The 26,751-nt window shown below is 35.2% G+C and overlaps 1 long non-coding RNA gene across 1 annotated transcript in view; it reads left to right on the forward strand.

Moving 5' to 3' along the window:
• Nucleotides 1-1,238: 1,238 nt before the first annotated feature.
• Nucleotides 1,239-26,751, forward strand: part of LOC125963452 (uncharacterized) — a 31,283-nt gene continuing 5,770 nt past the window's right edge. Inside the window, exons 1-2 of the long non-coding RNA XR_007475451.1 lie at nt 1,239-1,254; nt 11,417-11,518. This is a non-coding gene — a long non-coding RNA (uncharacterized LOC125963452). The remainder of the gene's footprint in view (nt 1,255-11,416; nt 11,519-26,751) is intronic.

Genomic DNA, 26,751 nt, shown 5'->3' on the forward strand with positions numbered 1-26,751 from the left:
ATTATATTCATAAAATTTTAATTATAATATTCATCATCATATTTTTCATAATTATAGATTAAACTATAGAGTATTAGAGATGGAAGGAGACTCATATGTTACTTAGCCTAGTTTGAAATTTTTAGATATTGGAACTAAGTCCCAGAAAGTTACATGGACATACCCAGAGTCCAGTGGTCTACCTAAAAAGACACGTTATTTTAATCTGCACATTTGATTGTTTCGAGAAAAAACACATCTTTTGATGATATTACTGATGGATTCTCTGCTCAATGATTCTATCTTAGGAGGTCATAAACAAGGTGAAGAGTTTGGTTTTGATTCCACCACACCAATGGATAATCATTTAATATAATCATTTCATAACTCATCATCATTTAATCCTGAGTATTATTTCTTGCTGCTTACTCTCCCTCAAACAATAAAAAATAATAATGCATGAAAGTAAACTTCACCTTCCACAAATATTGTGAAGGTAAATATAATTAGTCATATGTATGTAGCAATTATTTCAGGAAGGCAGCTTGGTTTTGTGGAAAGAAAACTAAACTAGGAGAAAAGGAGACTTTCATTTGATTCTTAAATTTTTCATAAACTATTTGTGGTGATTATCACATCTGTTTTCTTTCTATAAAGTATCTGTAAAGTTTTTTCTTTTGATTTGCTGAAATTTGTCAAAAATATACTTTGGATAGCATGTTGGGGGAATTTTTAAATCCCTTTCCAAAGCAAAATATACAGAAATGGTTTGTAGCACGGATAGAATTAGAATCTCTAATTTTTAAGCTTTTGTTCATTTTAGCTCCAGATATCACCCCTGGCAGGCATTGATTTTATGTTTATTTCTCTCATTTTATAAGTTATAATTTTACAGTAATATAGTAAGCACTGTTGAAATAAGGACAATAAGTGATGAACTGGAAAATAAAGGATTCAGACATTCAATATTACTATGACTCTTTCAATTATACAGTTCCTTGTAAATGAGTCACTAATAGTAATTTACTAAGAGATCTTGATACTTCTGTATCTTTGAAAAACTGAACTCAAAGAAGAGGTTGGCACTTATTAAGAAGTTGCCTTTCAACTTTTCTCAGCCACATTTCATTGAGAATTTCTTGTGTATATCATACAGCACGGAAGTAAACACTTCAAAATGAGGGTGTGAGAATCTGCACTACCATGGACTGGGGATAGGATTTTGTCTGAGATGTTCACAAACTACGAGGAAAAAATATGTCCACGGATTGTTAGGTAAGTCCTAAAATATAATTATTTCTAAGAATTACAGGAAGCTAATTCTTACCTGGAGAAATGGTGACTGAATCTGCTTCCCATGAACTTTAACAAAAAAATCTGTTAGGAAGATAACAAAACAAACTATATTTTATGTGAGGAAAAAAAAAATAGACAATCACATGCAAAGTTTATTCACTGCTAAGCACTTAACATACTTTGGTTTAATTCTCAGAACAATCTGGTAAGGTAAGTAAATATTATTTCCATTTTACAGATTAGGAACTTAGGCTCAGAGAGTTTCAATATATTTGTAAAGTTCAGTATCTTATCTAAAGTTAAGAGTAAATAAATGGCAGAACCCAAATGAATACCGAGATATATAACTAAATCTTAAGTACTTCTTTCCTCATGTCACATTTTCTTTTTCCAAAGCAAAGTGTTTTGTTATGAATACCCATAAAGGCATACTTTATAATTGTGGTCAGGTATTGAAAGTGTTAACTCACGTGGAGTTAAAAAGTTGTTAAGAGGTAAAATTTATTTTTACGTGTATTTTGTTTGCATTGGTGATATTTCTAAAACTTCGCCTAGATTTAGAACATGTACCTGGCTGATATGGTAAGCCACAATAGAACATTGGTAAGTAAAGTTTTTATTAGGCTTCTGTCAAGTGTCCTGGAGGGAAAAAATATTCTTCGTGATACCACTACCCCATCCTCAGACGTTTTTGTCTTCTTACTGGGCATTTTCTGGACAGATTCTATAGTAGCCATTACTTGAGCTGTTGACATTCAAAAAAGAAAAAGGTTTTAATCCAAGTATTTCAGGCAAATGAGTTTTATAGTAAATTGATTTTGTAATAAAGTTAACTGATTTCTGTAACTAATTAATTATGTAATTAGCTGTCTGCAGAAATTAAACTTAAAAATTGAAACATCCAGTTACTGAAAAATTAGTATGTTTAAACATACTATAAAAACAAATTTGCTACAAATTTGATACATTTTTTTAAATGTCTGAATCTCAGTGAACTCAAAACTTCTGACATTTTTTTTTCTTGACCCTAAACTTTATTACTTAGATAATTGTCTGTATTTCCGCTTTATGTCTGGTCCTTCCCACCTTGACTATGGCGTAAGGCTCCGTAAATCTTTATGAATACCTACTTATTTTATTTGTATGCTGGAGAAGCCGTGCTACATTAAAATACACCAGAACAGGAAAGAGAAGATCTCTTTGCAACTTTACTAAAATGGGGAAATACATTGAAAACTAAGCTTTATTAAAGCAAGGGCTTTGTCTCATCCCATAGCATCTAAGATAGTCCTTGGTACAAAGTAAGAGATTAGTAGCTCATTCGTATTACGCACTTCTGAAAAGTCTGTAAATTATGCGTTACGGAGACCTATGTGCTCCTGGTTTAAAAGATTCTACTGTATCTAATCTTGTAGAAGTAATATTTTTCTCTGGAACATTCTCCGGTTAATGGACTTCAACAACTTCCTACTCCTACTCCAATAAAAACAAGTTATAAATGAATAACATTATTAAATTATTCTTTAGTTTCCATTACCAGGGAGCATTCAAAGCAATATGTGGAAACATAAAAAGAAAAGACAGTATCTAAGTTAGTGACAATTTAAACCATGTAGCATTTTTAAGACAAAGATGTAAAAAATCTCGATATACATTTATATACATTCATATGTTATATATATATTTATATATATACCTATATGTGCATGTATTTAAAAATATACCCAGTAAAGTTATGAATATTTTATTTTTTTGGATTTGTTTTTATAAACTCATGATTTGTGTACTTTTTAAAAATATTTATTTATTTGGTTGTGCTGGGTCTTAGTTGCGGCAGGTGACTCCTTAGTTGTGACACGTGAACTCTTAGTTGTGGCATGCATGTGGAATCTAGTTCCCTGACCAAGGATCAAACCTGGGCCCCCTGCATTGGGAGCATGGCGCCTCATCCACTGCGCCACCAGGGAAGTCCCTCTTTTTTATTTTAATACAGTATTTTTGAGGGAAAAAACCCCAAAATTTAATGATGAAAACAATCCAAGCAAAACTACACAATATTATATTTCAGGCTGTTTCCTATATCTTAACTATTTGCAGGAGGTGCTGTGTGGGGAAGACCTGTGTGCAGTTTGTGATTGAGTAGTTAATATCCAATTACCAGACTTCCTAAAATATTTGCATTTTTATGTTTCTTGCATCTCATTTTTTTCTTAAATCTCTCTCTCACTCTCTTCACGTGTGTAAATAACATAAATAGATATATAAGTATCACATCACCTGCAGACCTGTTCATTCACCACTTGGGTAAAAAGGAAAGCACTTATTTTTGTTGTATTACATATACACTTAAACCATATAAAATTGTACTTCTTCTAAGTTAAAATGGTCAAATATTGACTAGTTCATGCGGTTCAACTAACATATCACAAATTTCTCTCCACTGTTGTTCTATGATATTAAAACATTTCCTTGGGCTTCCCTGGTGGCGCAGTGGTTGAGAGTCCACCTGCCGATGTAGGGGACACGGGTTCGTGCCCTGGTCCGGGAAGTTCCCACATACCGCGGAGCGGCTAGGCCCGTGAGCCATGGCCGCTGAGCCTGCGTGTCCGGAGCCTGTGCTCCGCAACGGGAGAGGCCACAACCGTGAGAGGCCCGCGTACCGCAAAAACAAACAAACAAACAAACAAAAAACATTTCCTCTTTTTATGGTTAATGAAACTATATTCAGTATATGCAGAACTGTTCAGAATTCTAAAGCTGATTAGTGGTCTATTTTCTGGTTTGGTTAACTCAATCAATTAAGACACTATACTACTGAGCCATTTAATTTCTCAAAAAAAATCTGCAAAAGTAGGTTATTAATTACAAAGAAGAGTGAGTAAAGAGGTATGGATTTTTCCTTGTTCATCCAAGGTTTATTTCTCTTATAACAATCTCTTCCTCTCTCACTTTCCTTAGTATCCCAAAATATACACATTCACCTCTCTCCATTTAATGCAAATCTCAGTCCTCTACCCATTCTTTACTGATTATTAATGAAGTGATTGTTCAGAAAAAAATTTAATGGTGCATAAGGTTGCATAGTTTTTGAGATTTTTTTTCCAAAACCAAGTTTAAAAACTTGCATGAAGGTATTTTTATAAGGATAAATGAAATTCTTAAGACATTTTCATTGTGGCATTTGTTATCGGTCTTTCATTGCTCAAAATATTTTCTACAAATTATGCACCCTGATTATGTTTATGCAAATATCCCTAAATATGATGCCAGTCAGTCCCCTATTATAGTCATATGCACAGTATTCCATAATTCTCTTTTGCTCTAACAGTCACATTTGTAAATAAATACTTACTTATAAAATTATTTTGAATTATATACTGAGAGAAAATATGTATGCATTAATGTACTTACTTATTAATTATGAATTATTTATTGCAATAGATACAGAAACTGTCACAGTGCCAGACACATAATAGGTGTTTATACTTTCTGAAATGAATGTATGATTGAAATAGTACAGTATAAATAAAAATGCAAAAGTCGCATGATTTTGAAATTAGATCGTGAAAATGTCAACTTTCTTGAGCAGGTGAAATTCAGAAAAAAAGATACACAGATTGGTTAATAATCCTATGAGAAAAGGTTAAATCTAACTAATGATTAAAGAATTACAAATTAAAGCAACAAAATGCCATTTTTACTTACCAGATTGGCAAAGTTTAAAATGGTTGATAATATTTATTGCTGGTAAGGATGTGGTTAAATGTTTATGCTTGTACGCCTTTGTTGGCAACATAAATTAGTGCAAATTTTAAGAGAAATTTGCCTTATCTTTAATATTTAAAGTTTCTATCCAATGACTCAGCAATTACACGTCTAGGCATTTATCCTAAAAATCTATTCATTCGAGTGAGAGGTGATGCCTATCCCTGTTTATATATTGTAGCACTTCATAAAATGAAGGGAAAAAGCTAGAAACAACAAAAATTTACCATTTTTCTATTTTTTAAGAAAAACTCACAACTATTCATCCTAAATGAAAGCCGATTTCTCTTATGCTTATTGAAGTGAGAGGACTTGGGAATGAGAAGAACATTTTTTTCTTAAATATCCTGTGTATACATACTCTTTGTCAAATGGGCTGTAGCTTTTTATTACTGTACATAATTTTATTATTCTTTTTTGAACTTTTTTCAGGTCATAAAATTTATTCTTTTTCCAGAAATTGTGTAAAATAGGAAAACTGTAATAAGTTTTCCATTCACTAAAATATTTTTTGGCAGGTATCAGTCTCTATTTTGAATGTAAATTTCATAGTTATAATTAATAATCCTAGAAGGAGATGTGCAAATCAATACAACCTCCTCTCTCACCCAGGTAAAAGTTTAAGGAAAACACAAATGAATCATACATTTCTGTATAATCTGTGCTTTTGTCAAAAGGTTGCCATGACTCATTTATGACTTTCCATAGTTTTAAAACCAGTGTTTTTAACCATAGAAAATCTACTTCATGGTCCTATTATGATGACAGTTGAGTCAATAATAGACTCTTTAGTTCATGCATGAATGTTTTTGTAGAAATAAACCCAGTACAACTGTCCTTTGCTATAACTCTACGAAGCAGAATCCTAAACAAAGGAAAAGAGAGTATGAAACCGAGTGCTGTTGTGTGTACTATGTTGGGTGCTATATCCTGGGCTGGGTGCCACAGACACCGCCTCATTTGATTTTCACAGCTCCCTGTGGGATCAACTACAGCTCAAGGGTCAAGTAGCTGCTAAGAGTGCAAAGGACTAGAATTTGAACCCAGATCTATATGATTTCAAATATCACCTACATGACCAAATTACCATATAATCCTGACTTAATTCAGTTCAATATCTATTCATTTTTTTAGCCAGTCCCACAGTTTTCAGGATCAGATCCTTGGGACAGTATTTTGTGAAATAAATACTTTGCTACTTAGTTATAAGTAGTAAGCTGTGGCATTGAGAAACAGTATCTATGCGTGATACTAGAGTATCATTTTAGCAAATGGTCTTATCGTTGTCCTATTTAAGATTGAAGGAAACAGAGATAAAGTCAGTCCTCTGGATTTTCAACAGCTATAATCATCATCATCACCTAAATAAGTGGGTATTATCTCTGGGTATTCTTTTAAAATCATTCTTCTCTAGGAGGATTGTGTTAAATGAATTGACTTTTACTTGACAATAAAGAGAGGTAAACTTGCTTCAACAGTTCAAAATATGTCAGGAGCTTAATTCCTTAAAAAATTGTATTTGCCTTTTTTCTTTGAGGTTCCTTTTGGGCTAGATACTTTATTTTGGCTCCCATTTCATTTCAGTCTGTGTAGAAAGAACAGTAATATTTAAAACAAAGGCATGTTATAGAAATTGAGATAATACAGCTTTCTACTACCATATGTCTTTATGTCTCTTTAAAAGCAATAAGAGGCTCATAAACATTGGCAGTAACTGAGGATGAAATCCCATCTCTTAGCCATATATCACATTTCTTATATCAGAGCACTTACTTTAAAACCTTGTTATTGTTTTCTTAAAATTATTTAACCCAGAAGCTCTGACTCAAGAAAAACATGTCTCTAACGTAAATAATGATACATTGTAACTACATAGGGGAAAGCTTAAACTGCCAGGAGTTGCTCTATCATCTTGGTTAATTTTCTTTATGTCCCCTGTTTTGTTGTCTCTCACAACCGACTGTATTTGAGAAAGAGAGGAAATAGGGTGTGGTTATTTATGCAGTTCCTCTGGTTAATAAACGCCTGAAGTAGGCACCTGCTACCCTTAGTACTCCAAACACCATAGATTCTAGACTTATTGTTTGGAAAGCAGAATGTAAACAATTTTAGCATAAAAATTGAAATGAATTGCCACTGTAGGCTTTGAGCAGATTGAGTTCTTCAAATACATGCTCTAGTTATATATTGAGAGGTTTAATTAAACCCAGCTTGTTTTCTGGACCTCATGTACTGAGAACTTTAATTTGAAGGCTTGCATACTTTGTTTTTGATGCCACTTAGGGCCCAAAATTATCATATTGAGATTTCTCTCAAATACTGATTCACCTACAATGATGAGAAAACATGTATTATTAGATCACCTAGACACTTGTATTTACCAGTCACATCTTATTACATCTTTACTGATAACTGTCCACGGATGTAAATTTTCACAAATAAAAAGGCAGTGTAGTGAAGGCAGGTGTCACACAACACAATCTTGAACTCTTTCTGAGAGGCATTTTGTTGAATGACTAAATTGGTAAACTTAACAGCTAAGTTCTCTCACAAGGCTCCAGGGAGGAACTAGTAAAACACACCATGCCTCCCCCGAAACAGCCATGTAGAAATTCCTAAATTTAGGAAAATATAAAGTGCTCATATCAAACAAGATTCTTAAGAAAGCCCATCTGAATTATTGTGAATTTAAATCAAATAGGAAGTCCCTGAAATTCAAGTTTGCATTTTTTTCTTAAACAGAGCAAACGATTTTAACTTGAAGAAAATGAAAAAGCTCTCTCTCTCATATTTGCCAGTTCCTTCATTCGTCTTCTGATGCTTTCTCCTACCTCCTAATTTCCGATATTTTTCGGGGGTAAGTCCATGGCTCTCCTCTTTGTATGTGCCCCAGTGGAAGGCTCTATCTTCTGTGTTCCTAGTCAGCTAGCATCTCTGAAAACAGCACTCCAGTTCATAATCTTTGCTCTTCTTGGGATCCCCATTCTAAATGTTTACTGTATATAGATCAAACTGAGCTAATGACCTGCTCTCCGAATTCTGCCACTAATTTTACTTGTTAAAAATACTTATAATAAGTATTACTCATGAAGCAGCTACTGTTGTAAGCACTTTACATGCATTTGCTCATTTAATTCTTACTACAAACAGTAAAGGACACATTATGGTTCTTGATATACAGAAATGGAAACAGAAACTTAAGGAAGGTGAAGGTTAAACTGCTCCAAACTGACATAGCTATTGAGAGGCAGAGCTGGGACTTCAACCAAGGTGGTTCTTCCTAGAAAGCCCATGGGCTTGACCACTAGGCTGTTGGAAATCACCTTTCTCACCCTGATTTGAACCCTCAGGCATATTTTGATGTTTCCTTTTATCCATGCAATTATTTAACTTGCTAGTCTAGACATAAACTAAAGATACAAATTTTGATCCCCATGAGAATACTACTATGGTATATCATATGTATGAGTTGTATTTTATTTATATAAGTGTCCATATCACCTTGTATAGTCCTGAGAATCAGGTGAAAATCAGATGTGCTTGTTGAATAAATAAAGGTCATTTTAATTCTATCTCAAAATTTATTTCCTACATTCTCTGCATCTTCCACAGTTCAGACCTTTCAACCCCTTGACCTTGATTTTTTCCAGTCTTCAACATTCTGCTAGTTTCAGCACCCGCCAGCTCTAGTTGGTCACAATACATTGCTCCTTGAGCAAACTTTCAAAATGCAAAGTTCTGAAGCCCTTCCAAAACCCCACTGCCTGTGGAATAAAAATCTTTAACTTAGCATTTATGACCTCTAAGAATAACATTATTTCATTTTCCTATATCACAGGCAAACTAGGACACAAAATTGTGGCTTTTACATTGAGGATCCATTCCTGTGCTTTGCCCCATACCTGTGAATGAGAGCATTGCTTTCTCTGTGTGATAAAATTTGACTGAACCATCTGAGCTCGGCTTTTCCAAAAGAATAGCTGGCTTATCCAAGAGGAGGAATGAATGTACAAGTGTACCTCTCCCAAATATTTGTCGGTTTACCCTTAGTGATTTTAGTATGCCTTAAATTTTAAATATATGTTAAATATTTTAAATATATATATTTATCCAGTTCTTCTTAGTAGACTAAGCCCTTTGGAATCATGGTCAGTTTCTGTTTCATCTTTGCGTGTTCCACAAAGTTTTGATGATATTAGTTACAATAAACATTGGTTGAATGAATAAATGAATGGATGTATGAAGAAAGGATGGATGGATGGAATTGAATGGATGAATTTTCAGTAGAATAGAGCATGTGGATGGATCTGAAATACTTATCAAATTCTTGACTCCTAAAAGAAAAAACACTCATAAAAAGAAGTATAAGAGCATTTATTATTCACTCAACAGACATTTAATGGGTTCTACTACACGATAGGAACTGTGCTGAGTATTTTGTTATCATGTGCGCGCTCATTTGTAAACATATCTTACCTAGCAGAACATTTTTGCTTATTTCAGGCACAAAAGAGTAATAAACTGTGGGGTAGGTAAGCTGCCACTTAACGGCTCTATCAAAGCCAATATATTTAACTACCAATGTTAAAAATGCAAGCAAACCTTTAATTTCCAAGATCAATTACACCTATAGAAAGAAGCTTGCTGGGAACAGCATTCTGTCTTGTCAAGGACTCCTTATCATCAAGGAAGAATAAACACTCTAATTATTATTATTTTTTTTTTTTACTTTTTGTTTTCTAATTGGATCATTCATTATTCTCTTGAATTCAAATCAACATCAGATTTATGGTTGGAGGCTACTGAAATATTGATTTGGTTATAGAAATGTCAAGCTTCGCAGGTAAGCTGTCTTATTGCCAGAGAAGGCTTTTGCTTTAGTAAACTTGTTTTAAAAGGCAGGTGAAATGTAATGAGCAAGCAATTTGCATCTGTATCAGGCTTGGAGAGAATTTTTTAAAATTTAAAGAGTCTCCTTAGCATCCCTCTCTTGCCAAATTCCTGGAATTAAGGTAACAAGCTGGAACCACAGTATACAAATCCTAGTTATTAAAAGGTCTGATGTTGACCTTTTTCTACAGGCCCATGCTACACTTAAAGTGAGTTACAGGGGTACGTTATTAGGATAGAGACTGTGTCTCTGTAGTTAGATACAGATTCTATGTGGTTCTGCAATTTCTGGCTTGATAAACAACGCATCATATCATCTTTCCATAGATCTTATTTTAATAGTCTCTAATTTAAGAAGAACAGGTCTTCCCTGCTTATCTCTCATTGTTGTAGTGAGAGGAATGAATATATTTTTTGAAAGCATCCCCCATCCTCTGTACTTTTTAAAATACACATTTTTTTCCTTGAGAAAACATTATGTAATTCTACTACAGACATATTTCTCTACAGGAAAAAAAAAAAGTGATTTACTATATTTCCAATGAGCTAATCAGGAAAAAAAATGGGGGGGGGACTTAAAAAGAAAGGAGGAAAGGAAGGAAAAGACAATGATATAAATGGAAAGAATGCTGAATAGCTATATGGGGCTTAACTTTGAAGAGCATTTTGATGTGTCTGAAATTATTTTCTACTCTATCACTTTAAGCAAATCTTATTATATGCCAACTTCTTTCTACCCTCTAAAGATATACATTGATACACTTATAATTGAAGGCCAGTTCTCCTTCATCCTAGGTGAATAAGAAGGAGGTACTGGAAAGCAAAAGAGGGGTTCTAGCAACCCACCCCCACCCACCCATAATATATGTGTAAGGGAACACAGATTTATTGTGCTCACCCATTTCTGCATTAAGAGGAAAAGAGAGAAGATTCTGGAACATTAACTGCCTCCCTGCCATCCCCCAAGAGCTATTCCTTTTGACTTCTCCATCACAAGGTCAGGAGGGAACACAACCTAAAACTACCTTGAGTTAGTGAGACTAAGTTCTCTGCTATTTACAGAATGGAGAAGGTAATCAGTTCCAGAGTGGGATCTTGCAAATTTTGTCCCAGTTTCAATGGAGAGAACCATAAACCAGTTGTGATTGTAGCTGTTGTTTTCCTTCTATCCCATGACTAGGGTTTGCAAAGAAGTGTTTTAAATCAAGACGGTATGCCAGAATTACTTTTTTAATGCTGGGAGCTGAGCACCTTAGCAAATTCCTCTGAACAAGCCCTACAAGCTCTCCCCCTTATACACCCCAATCTGATGATTCAAAAATGAAACCTTTTAATCTCAGCCCACTGATCAGCTAAGATATTTTAATGTTTATCTGTGAGTAAAAATAATATGCTTTCTCAAAGAGAGTATCTTCAGTCTTCAGTCACCAAGACTCCAGAATTAAGACTGGAAAAATTAGCCCTGGGCTTCTGTTTCTGCCCACAGTTTTTAAAATAAGAATGATGTCTTTGTACTTAATGAAACAACCCTTCATTGCTTGTCAAGAGGACTCAGGATATCAACTCTCCAGGCCCCTGGCAATGCAGTGTAAGTACCCTATGCAGTCCTTTTAAACTCTAGCAAATATTTTCTCCATGGAGATTATAGCTTTGGAAATTCGAATTTTTAATCTGCTATCCAATCCAAAATAGTATTTTCACAAAACTAAAACGGTAACTGAATTGCCTTTTTTCCTTCTTTTGTGGAATTCTTCCAAAAATTTGAAGTATGTTCATTAAGAGAAATCATAAATTAGAAAACCACCCAGTGCTAAACTGCATGCAATTCACTCTGAGAATATGCATTTAGTAGTACAGTCTTGGTACATATATTTGGTGTTACTATTGCAGAAATATCATTCATATAAGGAAAGTGAGTTTGTGGTTTCAAGACCCCAACTGTGTTGTCTGAGAAACCAAGCATACCAATGATGCATTTCCTGTATCCTACACATAATATTTGCAGATTAGATGAGCTATAATTCTAAATGTAAAGCCATAGCTTATTTAATATCTTATTCAAAGAAGTGATGGAAAAGATGGGTATAGTTAGGATCTACTACTGCAGATTATTGCAGAAGTTGATTTCTTCTTAAGTTATTATTTTGGTTTGGTTTGGTTTAGTTTCAGAAACAAAAGAAAAATGCTATGAGAATCCTATATGCTTTGAGAGCATATAGATGAAGCTCTTTGTACGTTATACAACGTGATGAAAGTACAAAAAGCCAATTGATGTCCCTAAATGGACTGGACAGGTTGTCCCTCCAATAGGGTTTTAGATTTGGTGAGTCTGCTCTTTAGGTGCACTGGTACAGCACTCTGTCCTCATCTCTAGGCAGCTGACACTGTAGTGCTGCCCTCCTCCTGCGCACAGCTTTGGGCTGGATTCCCTCAGGTCGCCATTCAGTGCTGCCTCCACTGCTCTCCTGTTTGCTTTCAGGCTGATAGAGCTATTTTGCCTCTTTGGCATTCTGGCCATTTTCTGTCTTAAAAGGTCCAAATCTGCAGTTTAACAAATTCACATGACCACCATCTGTGACAATAAGCAGCCGATTCCCTAAAATAGACAATAATTGCCATGAAATGATGCCTCATTATTTTCAACTTTTTACTCTTTTGAAGTGGAAGTATTTGATGAGACAAACACATTTTTAATAAACGTTTAAAAGGGAATTATGGGTTAGAATCAGACTCCTCTGTATTCCCTTGCTTAGAAATACTTGAATATAATTTACACATAGGAGACTGGGCTCTGGGAACCAACCAGCATATTATCAATAAACTATGTAACCTTGGACACATGACCCTTTTCAGCTCCACGTTCCTTGCCCATAAAATAGGAGTTTGGAACAAGTGATTTCTGTGAGTCTGGCCAGTTCTGTCATTCTTACCACACTTTACCAGAAATTGTGTATCCTGTTCCAGTCAGACTCATGAATGTACAAGTCACTGAATTATATAGACTCTTTTTGTACCAACCCACAGTGTCACTCACTGTTCTCTCCATTTTGTCCCCAGCCTCTAACACTGTACTGTAGAAAGTATATGACAGAAAGATGAATTGAATGTATAATTAATGATCCAATAATAGGCATCTCAAATTGATTTGATCTTCATTGGTATAAAATAGGGATCTTTTTTACTTATTGGGTTAACAAAAAGCCCCCACTATTATCACATCGTTACTGTATCTCAATCTGAATTCATGCACCACAGGTGAATTTCTACTGACCTCAGGTAGAAATTTAGAGAAGAGGAAAACAAAAAAGAAAAAAATAGATTTATACATGCAGTTTTAAACTGTAGTTGTGGTCTATATTTTCTGCAGCTGATATTTTTAACTTATAAAAATCATTAAAAAAAAAGCCATTTTAAGTCTCTTAAAATCACTTGCTTAAATGATGAAAAACTTTCTTAAAAACACTAACCCCCCCAAAGTAAAGTCTATACTTTGCTTCTGTTAATCAATTACATTGATCTAAGATCATTTAACAATATCTAACTTATTATAGGAATGGTTAAGATGTAGGCTCAGAGGCTGTCACCTAGAATCAAGTAAATTCATTTAAGTCAAGCATCACATATTTGCATTCCACTCTAGTAGTGCGTTTTCTACCATGCCTCCATTCTCTCTTCTCTGTTCTTGAGCAAGGTAGTTTCAGTTCTCCAAGTGTCCTGGGTTCACTCGGCTCTTATTACTAAACTATTAAAATGTGTCACATTTACCTAAATTCCTCTGTGCTTATTCATTACTGTATTTAACGCATTTTTATCTGAACAAACTCCATAAAGGTAACCATCTTGTCCAATATATATGTTCAAGCCTTTAAAATAGTCTGCACAATTCTAAGAGTAACAAATTCAGCTTCTAGAAGCATCAGTTTAAACCATTAGAGTCAGCTAAGTCGCTATAGTTACAAAGGACTTAACGTTTTTAAAACTGCGTGTTATTCTAAGAAAATATCAGCTCCATTTGATTTCCACCACAGTACCCAGGAAAGGAAGAACGGAGGCTTCAAAAGAAGTGAAACTATTTTTTTGAGTGATTAAGGGACTTTGGACAGTGTGATGATTACATAGAGTAAATGGATACTTCTGATAAAATTAATAAATTAACATTTTTGGATTTTGAATGAAAACATTTCTATAAAAATTGTCTTCTGTCCTAAGGATAATTTTTAAAAATTCTAGACAGTGAATTATGCAGAAAAATATCCTTTGTATCTATAAGTAGCCAGTTGTATATAAATTTGGGTTCGATCTTTCCCAGATCTTTGCACTACCCACATGATTTTTCTTAATTAAAACCACAGTAGAGTGAGTCATTTAGGGAAGATAAAAGCAGAGCTCAAGGGTCAGCAGGATTACTTAGTGGAAACTGTCAACTGTTGTCCCCTGGTATTTTCAAAGTTTGGAGGCGACCATTTCCTGGTTGAGTTCTGCCCACAGATCTCCCATAGAAACTCAGAAGAACTAATGAACCTCATTAGTGTATCAAAAAGAGACTGTGTCCTCAGAGAGTGATTTAGTTGGAGTTTTGACTTCTATATCTTCTTCTTCAAAATACTTCTTGGCCAAACTTAAATCACCTCATTTTTGTTCTGGGAACAAATCTCAAAAACAGATTCATCTTCGGCTGATAACAGAAAAGAATGGAAAAACTGTTGTGGTGGAGAGCAAACAGTTCAAGTAAATAAATGCTAGGACAGTCTTTAGGGCTGTGGCTAGCAATAGTTTCACTTGCATAAAAGCACTGAGCCCAAATCTATAATCTTAAGTAGAAAGAGTAGTCTTCCTTAAGCAAATCAGTAATTCAAAGGTTAAGATTAATACAAAACTGAAGGTGAGAAAGAAAAAAGTTAGCTTTCCAAAGGTATTTGCTAAGCTTAAATTAAATTGTCTCTGGCTAAATAAAAACCTGGAATATTTGGGTAAAAAATTCTATATTTAAACTATGCAGACTGAGCTGGGTTTGGGGGTGATACACCCTTCCCATCATCACCAAGTTCTGAAACGAGGTCATTTACCTGGAGAAATCTCACTTGACGTCCTGTATGGCACTGTTGCATTTGTTAAATGAGAAGAGCTAAGGGTGACTGGGATATCTTCAGGTTTAAAAGAGTGTTTCTTATCCTTTCAACACAATTAGCTAAAATTGCAATGTGTTACTTTTTAAAAAAATATCAAATACTTTGGGGAGTGGTCAAACACATCACACAGGAAATCTATTTTACAAATGATAGCTACACTTCTTGTGATTAAAAAAAAAAGAAATACACAGGTCAGATGCAGGTATATGCAAGGCTGCATTTTAACTGAGAAGCTAATGGCTGTTTCAGAAGTTTGTATCACCAGATAGTAAATTAAAATGGTTGTGGTTAAAAGATAGTGTGTTTAAAGTCTCAAGATCCTTCCATGTTCTGGTCACTTACAAGTTTCTGAAAACCTTGTGTATGTTTTGAGTCTACTCCAAGTTAAGCTCTATATCGCTATTAGAAGGTAAATAAATTCAGCTATTCTGAGTTACACAAAGGATGAGGAATAAGGCATTTTTGGTGCTCTCTCCTCATTTATTTTACACTTGGATATTATAAAAATCACTGAAATTTTTAAATGAATGCTTGTTTACCTAAAGGAAGGACTAAAAATGTTAAATCTGAGGGGGGAAATTAGTTTAAAATAACAATGTTATAAAAAATAACATGAGTGCACATATGTAAAAGCAAACCCTTTAAATAAGATAGGGTTTAGTAATTCTGAATCTAGTAAGTATTACAGTGTCATTTTTTTGATGGAGTATGTCAAGTTTATAAAGTCTGTTACATCTATTCTTGGTGGTTAACATGTATTTTTATGTAGAATGAGATAAGATTTGTCTATTTGCTTGACCCTAAATAAGTCACCTAGCCAAAGACTGGCCTCTGAGGCTGAAAACCACTATTCTAGGACCAAACCTCAAGAAGTCCTACTTTAATTGAAAAGATTAATAAAGAAAGACATAACTCAAAAGATCAACCAAGATACATTAGAATATTAACAGTGGAAATCTGAAGGAAGTGTAAGAACAATGTAAATTGGGAAAGTAAACACTGAAAAGGAATGGCATTGAAAAAGACCCCAATAACCCACTTCTCATAAGTTTGGTACAAATCTCTAGTAAATTCTCAGAGTGTTCATATTTTAGAAAACCAGTGCCTTTCCCCATGCAGGCACCACTGTAAAAAATTCCAGAAAAGATAATGTTCTAGAAAATAGGTAATGCATTTAAGCTGATATTCTTACCACAAAGGTTGGAATGATTTCTGTGTGATTACTAATTTATTTGATAATACTGAAATTCCAAATGGAATAATTATTAAGGCCAAGAAAAGGACACTGGGCAAGACTGAAAACACTAAAGCTGACTATTGTATTAGTTTATTGGCCCAGCCTGTTTAATATAGTTGCTAAATCCATTTGAAGTACTGGCTGTGAAAAGTTTTAAATTTAGTGAACCTTCTGAATTTTATCTACATAATACCCAATTTCTGCATTTTGGGAGACTTGTGACATTGTCACTGAGATTTTAGGCTACTGTGTGTATATGAGCATCAAACAATTTCAATGTAAGTTAAAATCAGAACTCCTAGTAAGACTGTTTTTTTCATTTTTTTTTCATTTGCAGAGTCTGAATTATGTAGGATTTTATAAAATATCCTGTTGCCAAGACAGTAAAATCCTCAACACATGAGATATATATATATAATTTTTTCATTTTTATTGGAGTATAGTTGATTTACAATGTTGTGTTAGTTTCAGGTGTACAGCAAAGTGTATCAGTTATATATATACATATACCCACTCTTTTTAGATTCTTTTCCCATATAGGCCATTACAGAGTATTGAGTTCCCTGTGCTGTACAGGCGGTCCTTATTAGTTATCTATTTTATATATTAGTAGTGTGTATATGTGAGTCCCAATCTCCCAATTTATCCCTCCCACACCCCCCCCCCCATCCCCTGGTAACCATAAGTTTGTTTTCTATATCTGTAACTCTATTTCTGTTTTGTAGGTAAGTTCATTTGTACCCTTTTTTTAGATTCCCATATAAGTGATATCATATGATATTTGTCTTTCTCTGTCTGACTTGCTCAATCAGGATAACAATCTCTAGGTTCATCCATGTTGCTGCAAATGGCATTATTTCATTATTTTTTATGGCTCTATTTTATATATGTACCACATCTTCTTTATCCATTCCTCTGCTGATGGATGTTTAGGTTGCTTCCATGTCCTGGCTGTTGTAAATAGTGCTGCAATGAACATTGGGGTGCGTGTATCTTTTTGAATTATGGTTTTCTTTGTATATATGCCCAGGAGTGGGATTGCTGGATCACATGGTGGCTCTATTTTTAGTTTTTAAGGAATCTTCTTACTGTTCTCCATAGTGGCTGTACCAATTTACATTCCCACCAACAGTGCAAGAGGGTTCCCTTTTCTCCACACCCTCTCCAGCATTAATTGTTTGTAGATTATTTTTTTTTTTTTTTTTTTTTTTTTTTTGCGGTACATGGGCCTCGCACCGCTGTGGCCTCTCCCGCTGCGGAGCACAGGCTCCAGACGCGGAGGCCCAGCGGCCATGGCTCACGGGCCCAGCCGCTCCACGGCACGTGGGATCCTCCCGGACCGGGGCACGAACCCGCGTCCCCCGCATCGGCAGGCGGACTCTCAACCACTGCGCCACCAGGGAAGCCCAACTGTTTGTAGATTTTTGATGATGGCCGTTCTGACTGGTGTGAGGTGATACCTCATTGTAGTTTTGATTTGCATTTCTCTAATAATTAGTGATGTTGAGCATCTCTTCATGTGACTTTTAGCCATCTGTATATCTTCTTTGGAGAAATGTCTATTTAGATCTTCCACCCATTTTTTGACGAGATAAATTTCTTTATTAAATATTTTGACATATTCTTTATGTATCACCAATTCCCCAAATATCTGAATTTGTCAACAGTCTCCTGATGATTTGTAACCACGTAGTTCAGACCATGTAGTTTCTTAGCTCTTGTTACAAATTCCTCCAGTTCCAAAATCATTGGTTTAATAATCAATTTAGTATTCACTTGATATAAAATTATGCAGTATCAGACTTCTATGCTTTGCAGAGATTATAGAGACCGCTTGAAATTGCTGTATTTAGAGATGAACAAACCAGCTTCTAAAAATATCTAGTGAATTTTTAAGCTAACATATCTGAAGATAGCTAAAATATAAAAGTATATGATAAATGTTTAGGAAAAATTTAGACATACTACTTATTTCCTTTAGTCATACATTTCCTTCCTTCCTTCCTTCATCCCTCCCTCCCTCCCTTCCTACTTTTCTACCTTCTGACCTTCCTTCCTTTTCAGAGGATTATTAGAATATTTCTTGTATTACTTCCAAATCCTTAAAGAATAAAACACATTTATGTTTCTTAGCAGCAGTTTAAAAGCCTACTAAATGATCGTATCAGCCTTGTGGACTGGCTGATACTTTTAAATATAATTTTTACTTTACATTGTTTGATTCTAAAACAGATCTACTCTCTTAAAATAGTTGACTTCTTTTTTAATCAAGGGGGTAGGTTGCAGATGGGATTCAATTGCCAGAATCTACTTATCTCCTAAAAAGTAATGTGCTAACATATATATGGAATCTAAAAAAAAAAAAAATGGTTATGAAGAACTTTGGGGCAGGACAGGAATAAAGACACAGACGTAGAGAATGGACTTGAAGACACGGGGAGGGGGAAGGGTAAGCTGGGACAAAGTGAGAGAGTGGCATGGACTTATATATACTACCAAATGTAAATAGATAGCTAGTGGGAAGCAGCCTCATAGCACAGGGAGATCAGCTCAGTGTTTTGTGACCACCTAGAGGGGTGGGAAAGGGAGGGTGGGAGGGAGATGTAAGAGGGAGGAGATATGGGGATATACGTATATGTATAGCTGATTCACTTTGTTATACAGCAGAAATTAACACACCATTGTAAAGCAATTATACTCCAATAAAGATGTTAAGAAAAAAATAATGTGCTAAAGAGTATATCAAAACGAAATTATAGTTGCTAAAAGGAGATTAAATAATAGAGATTACTATTGACCCTTGAAGATAAATTCCTTCCTAACTGATATACTTATAAAAACCTTGACTAAATTAAAATTAAATAGCATTTTAAGAAACATGATAAAAAATGCCATTTAACCAAATAATTTATGAAAGAGTGAAGGAGAAGATTGAAGAACATGAATAAAATGTGCGTGATTTCCACTGAAAGTCTACTATCTGATATGTCAAATACTGAAAAATATTTTAGAAAAATGAGAAAACCATAATTCAAAAAGAGTCATGTACCAAAATGTTCATTGCAGCTCTATTTACAATAGCCAGGACATGGAAGCAACCTAAGTGTCCAGCAACAGATGAATGGATAAAGAAGATGTGGCACATATATACAATGGAATATTACTCAGCCATAAAAAGAAACGAAATTGAGTTATTTGTAGTGAGGTGGTTGAACCTAGAGTCTGTCCTACAGAGTGAAGTAAGTCAGAAAGAGAAAAACAAATACCGTATGCTAACACATACATATGGAATCTAAGAAAAAAAGAAAGGTCATAAATAACCTAGGGGCAAGATGGGAATAAAGACGCAGACATACTAGAGAATGGACTTGAGGACACGGGGAAGGGGAAGGGGAAGCTGGGATGAAGTGAGAGAGTGACATGGACATATATACACTACCAAATATAAAATAGATAGCTAGTGGGAAGCAGCCACATAGCACAGGGCGATCAGCTCTTTGTGACCACCTAGAGGGGTGGGATAGGGAGGGTGGGAGGGAGGGAGATGCAAGAGGGAAGAGATATGGGAACATATGTATATGTATAACTGATTCACTTTGTTATAAAGCAGAAACTAATACACCATTGTAAAGCAATTATACTCCAATAAAGATGTTAAAAAAAAAGAAAAAGAAAAATCCACCTTCAGTACCAGTTTCCCTATTTTTCTCTTTTTTTATTCTAAATCATACTCGGGAATATTCGTTTGAGATTTTTGGTTACTTACAAACTAGATGAGTAGTAACATAATGTATTATTTTATACCCCACCAGTATACATATATATATAAAACAGTACTCTACACACTTTTCTGTAATAAATCAGTTATTTGAATTTAAGCTTATTTTAACATATTCAGTTTACCTGAATATATTTTCAAAGCTATTTTAAAATTTCAGTCTTGTAATTCATAAACATGCTATAAACTATGAGAAAATTTCACTTATGGTCCAAGACTGCTCTCGCATTTGACACTTCAGAGCATTTGAGCCTACCTCGTCTGTGGTTACTTAATAGTATATTTTGAATTACAGTTATATGTGGGCTTGCCACATCCTTCTTCACACAATATATCATCCAACACATTTTTATTTGTGAATAAAATTTGACTTATTATCTTTTAAACTCTTAAATAACTTGCATTTAATATGTTCTTCAGAAATAATTTTTTATTGACTGAATAAACATACTAATACCTTTTATTTAAATAATACTAAATTTAACAACAATACAAACAGTTGAAATATCCGTAGAATATCAGAGCTTAAATGAAGGTTCCTGTGCTTGATTCTTGCCTGCAGCAATTCAAATAATAGAATGTTAAAGCTTCCTGCAGATTTTATTTTTGGGAAATATAATCATAGAATGTTGCTGTGATTTTTTAAAGCTAAAAACTATCTGACTAATTATTGGAAATGTAACTATTTAAATGTCTCATGTAAATATAAAGTCTCCCTATAGCACTGGGATTTATGTCTAACCAAGCAGGCTTTCTAAATATCACTGTAGTCACCAGAGGTATTCTAATAATCATAATTATCAGTAGGCATTTGTGAATTTTCTACGTTTCCTGATATGCTCTTGTGCAAAAATGACAGAATAATTCAAAGGGCCATGAAGAGACTAGATATGCTTCAATATCAAAAAGCACTGATTTAAAAGAGGGAAAAAGAAAGTTACTGAGTAGCTAGCCTCTGTGTAACATTTACAGCAAGGTAAAGCTGAGAACCAAGGCAGATGTACTTGATCATACTGCTGCATGGCAGGAAGTGGAAACATGGTTGAGATTATAAAGCAATACTGTATGGGCCTTTCACCTCTCACTTTGAGGACTGCGTGGTGGTAAAATGCCACAACTTTTTTTTTTTAAAACTTCCCTTTCAGGGCAATAGAACAGACTGGGAAAAAAACCCAAAAAAAACCTAGCAGATAGGTAGAGGTTCCTATGTATATCATTGTATAAAGAAAGATTAAAATGAATAAAATTCCTGATCTTGACGAAACAATACTTTTAAAGCCTGGAACAAAATGAATTATACTTCTGTAAGCAATACCAACACACACACACACACACACACACACACACACACACACACACACACACACACACACACACACACACACACACACTACCAAAATAGGTCATTTAAAGTGAAGGATATGAGATATTTTTTCAGCTTCTAATTAGTGAGGATCTACATTCTTAATGTTTCTTTACAAAATTCAGATATAACATCAGAGAATAACAGCCTTCAAAATATGGTATAGAAAGAAAACTCCAAGAGGCAAGTTATTTTGCTGCTTGCTTGATTTAAAAAAAAAAAAAAAAAATGTGGCTACTACTTTGGGAAGTAGACTCAGAGAGGTAGAAGGATTCTCCAAAAAGAAAGATATCCTGGAAATCAATGCTTTTCTTGTATTTACTCTTGTTTTTTTTTCTCTTCCACTCATTCAAGGTCACACTCAACATAAAGTGAACTGTGTGAAAGAATGCAGTCCCCTTTTCTAAGCAGCAGCAAATCTTAGAGCTTGAACCACATTCAAGATAAGTAAACTACAGACAATCTCATAAAACTGGTTGGTTTACCAGATAGTCTACCATCAGCCTCCCTGATATTTATCGAGGTGGAGTTTTCCTAAAATCCAGTTGTTGGGATCACTTTATTTTCTTTTATGTCCTCATCCTAAGATGAGCTTTCATTTTAGAGTATTACATAAATTTTTAGAGGACTGAGACTGTGGTTACTCTGATTAGATTTTTTTCTATTCTTGTATCATGATGTCTTGCTCAGAGGATTTGAGCCTACTTTATTTTTTTTTAAAGTATAGTTGATTTACAATGTTTCAGGTGTACAGTAAAGTGATTCAGATATACATATACATTTTTCAGATCTTTTCCATTATAGGTTATAACAAGATATAGAACATAGTTCCCTGTGCTATACAGTAGGTCCTTGTTTATCTATTTTATACATAGCAGTGTATATCTGTTAATCCCAAATTCCCAACTTTTCCCTCCCCCTTCCTTTCCAGTTGGTAACCATAAGTTTGTTTTCTGTCTGTGAGTATATTTCTGTTTTGTAAATAAGTTAATTTGTATCAATTTTTAGATTTCACATATAAGTGATATCATATGATACTTGTCTTTCTCTGTTTGACTTACTTCATTTAGTATGATAATCTCTAGGTCCATCCATGTTGCTGCAAATGACATTATTCATTCTTTTATATGGCTGGGTAATATTCCATTATATATAATATATATAATGGAAGATATATATGTAGAATACATATATATGTGTGTGTGTGTGTGTATGTGTGTGTGTGTATATATATATATATATATATATATATATATACTCCACGGCTTCTTTATCCATTCATCTGTCGATGGACATTTAGGTTGCTTCCATATCTTAGCTAATGTAAATAGTGCTGCTGTGAACATTGGGGTACATGCATCTTTTCAAATTAGAGCTTTTGTCTTCCCCAGATACTTGCCCAGGTGTGGGACTGCTGAACCATATGGTAACTCTATTTTTAGCTTTTTAAGGAGCCTCCATACTTTTCTCCAAAGTTTGAGCCTAATTTCTACGCATCTTAATCTCTTTCTCAATCCTGAAAATGAGAGAGGAGGGGAAGGTGCCCTGGGATGGTCATCCCTGGGCATTGAAGCATCATAGATTCAGACACCTAGCCCTTGGTTATCTCTGTCCCTACTGAAGTATTAGTATTAACCCTAGATTCATTGACACTAATCACAGATCCCTTTCTCTGCCCTGAATGTTAGAGAAAAATGGTGATGCTCTCCACCATTTTCACTGATCACTAAGATTGGATAATTTGATTAGGTTGAGCCGGTGTCTCTTTCCTTTAGCACTTTTCTGTAGCGAGTCTTTTTAAAGCTAAGAGAGGAATCATTTTCCCTAGAGAAATAGTCTTAGGTAAAATGTGCATGGGAGCCTGTGTTTCCCTTCTGCTCTGACTTTCCATTGACTAAGAATACTGTAACATCTTGCTAAGAAATTGGGGGTATTACTTTAAAGAGCAATAGCATGCTTTACTTTACATATAAAAGATTTAATAGCGGCTTGGGAACTAATATGCTGGCTCTTTTGTCTGAACCTGGGAAATATTACATTTTGATGTAAGATTTTGATGGGTTTGATGTTGGTCTACCTTTCGGAAATGGTGTCCAGTGCCTCCTTGGTTCTACGAACCCACTTGCCACCCCCAAAAGGAATGTTGGTTAGACAAGAGATGTACCTTTCAATAAAGGTTATTTTATGGGACATGTGCTGAGGCAATAGCCTGTTTTTTTCTGTGTCTTTTAACTAGGGTGCCAAAAATACCTGAAATGCTTTTTTGAGTAGTTGTGTGTAGCACAATCTCACAGCAAAAACTATACATACAGCAGAGAATACAAGTCTTACCATAACATCTTAATGGTTAACTGCATGTGGGACTGTGGGTGGCCTCAGCTTGTGTGGGGCTTCTGTGATTCATAAATATATTGCTGGGAGAATACAGACTTGGTAGCCATATATGCAGAAGAGTATTTGGTGTCCCAGCCGTGACACAGCACTGAGCAAAACAAGAAGAGAGGAGGGGAAGGGTTGCTCTAGACAGGAAGGGGGTTAGGTAAAGTTAAAAGACAAAGATGGGTCTTTCCTGGTGGCACAGTGGTTGAGAGTCCGCCTGCCGATGCGGAGGACACGGGTTCATGCCCCGGTCCGGGAGGATCCCGCATGCTGCGGAGCGGCTGGGCCCGTGAGCCATGGCCGCTGAGCCTGGCGTCCGGAGCCTGTGCTCTGCAACGGGAGAGGCCACAACAGTGAGAGGCCCGCGTACCGCAAAAAAAAAAGACAAAGATGGAGACAAATATGTCTGTTTGTTTTGTTGTGGTCCCTTGCATAGAGTGAATAATAGTTCATGATAAGAGCTTTCACTTATATAGCATCTAACATGTTGTCAGGCACTGTGCTAAATGCTCTAACAAATGTTAACTTTAGTAATCCACACAATAGGAAGCAAGTACTAATATTGCCCCCATTTCACAGATAAAGAAATAGAGAATGTAAGTAACTTCAGTTTAGGTTACTGAAACACAAGCAAGAGTCTGTGGGTTCCCAGGCTCTCAAAGCAAGCCAGAGGCAGAAGCAAGATTCACATCCAGAAAGTTGTGTTCCCAAATCTGTCCTGACCCACAGAGACTTATTACCTTTCAGGCAGGCACAGCCGGCAGCCACCTGTGAGTCCATCAAAGTTCTCTTTATATTAACCATATTGCAGTCTCTTTTCAGTGAAACACAGGAAAGGTCCATTTCCCCCTCAATTCCCACATCTCTGAACTGCCCTTCTTTTTGCCAATCAGTACCCACAATCATTCACATTGCTAGTTATTTTGCAAAGCGAAATGGTGTTTTTAAAAACTGTTTTATGATAAAAACAATCTGTGCTCACTGTGGAAAATTTGGAAAGTATAAAGTTGTAATTGAGTGGGAGTGGGAAATATTATATTTCTTTCCCCTTAAGCAACTGATTATTAATATTTTGAAATATTTCCCATAAAGCTTTTATCATTAATTAATTTATGATCATAGTAAATATGTAATATTTAACTGCTATATTTTATTTAGCATTAAATTATTTTAAAAAGTAACCTTGACTCCAAAGCCTCCTGTTACGTCTGGCCTACCTATTGAATCCATCGCATTGATTTATTCAATAACAATTTGATTTTTTGTTAGTCACTCTTCTCTAAGATAGAGATTTTTCAGGGAATAAGACATATTTTCTGTCCTCATGGAGTTGAACTTTCAGTGAGCTTGACTGACAAATCTTTCACTAAGTATAATGTAATTATTTAATAATAGGTGTCTCAGTTTTGACTAATGATAGTAGGGTTTAACTTTTGTATTCTTTCTGAATAAAAAGAGTCAAAAAATTGTTCAGTTTATTATTCTAGTGCTGGGTAATAATATTGAAGAGTAGTCTTTTTGGTTTTTTTGACTTTTTTCACTTGTAAGGGGGTGCTTTCCAGTTTTAAGTAAACTGTAGCATTAACAACAAATTTAAAGATTATCCCGAAATTTTTACTGACTGCCTGTGGCTTTTACACTGCAAGTGTTTATGTTCAAAACTAGTCAAGATTAAAAGGAGACTCATTTTAAACCACATTTATGCATCATTTCATGCAGTCGTATTTTTCACTTTTAATGTTTGTTCCACGTTACTAAAATATTTTGGTCCTACACTGTATCCTTTTATGATGGATCACTTAAGCACTGCTAAACTCTAAGCAATGTGCCCTAAACATATTAAATATTTCTTTATTAGAGTGGATTGGACTGAATTGCATTGCAGGAATTTATGTTGAATAGGAGCCTATTTCTCTATACACAGAACAAATTATGTTCCATGCTCCCAAAGTTAGAAGTACATTATAAGCTAATGAAATGAATTTTTTGCAAATACTATGTGGTTGAGTATTCATTACTTCTGAATCATTCCATAGAAACTAATACTCATTGTCATTCAGCCTTGATCAGCTTCTTTGCCTGTTAAGGTATAGTTGGATAGCATTGCATTCTGGTGGCAGCATTTGATAAATTTTCTATTTGCTAATGGTTACATGGAATTTCTTGCGGTAGGTGAGCAGTTCAAGGGCTTCAGGAAAATCACGGAGGAGTGAATCCATGTAGAAAGATATCTATGCTTCCTCCCTTTGTCCCTACCCCCCCTCTGCCCTCTGGCGATTTCTCCTCCCTGCCCACTCTGCCCACTTTATTTACCAGGACCCTCGTGTCTTGAAGAACTCTCTCAAGTTGGTTTTAGAAGCCGAGGAATTAAATAAAATTCAGCTAGCTCTTTAGTGTTCATCAGTGCTTTCATCTGTTTGAGCTTCTAAAAATCCCTAGTATGATTATCCCTGTTTGACAGGCGAGGCAGCTAAAATTTGGACAGAAGGGACTGAACGAAGTGGCAAGGCGAGTTGGCCTCACATCGAACTCAAAATGCTTTACTCTTTCCTACTTAACTTGCTGCCTCTCAGGAAAAGCTCCCAGCCATCAAAGGCCATTTGCATCTCTTCGTGAACTGAAATTACTGTTGCTTCCTCTGAGCCATTTTGTATTTTCACCCTTAGTTTTTATCATAGACTTAAAGGTTTTGGAAGAATATCCCACTTTAGAGACTAAGTGGAAATGAGAGTTCAGGGCAAGAGGCTTTTCCCCAGGTCTTTGTCATCATCACCCACCCACCATCCACTCCCTGAGCCCCATCCCTGGTGTGCTGGCAGCAGCCCTGCTGAGACCAACCTCCATCACTGTGGGGTGAGAGACAGTACCAAACACAGTTGGAGGTATAAGGACATAGTCTCAAAGGATGCGCCTGTGTGTACTCCTGTGAAGTGGG

This window comes from Orcinus orca, chromosome 2 (assembly GCF_937001465.1).
Source record: "Orcinus orca chromosome 2, mOrcOrc1.1, whole genome shotgun sequence".
Taxonomy (NCBI): Eukaryota; Metazoa; Chordata; class Mammalia; order Artiodactyla; family Delphinidae; genus Orcinus; species Orcinus orca.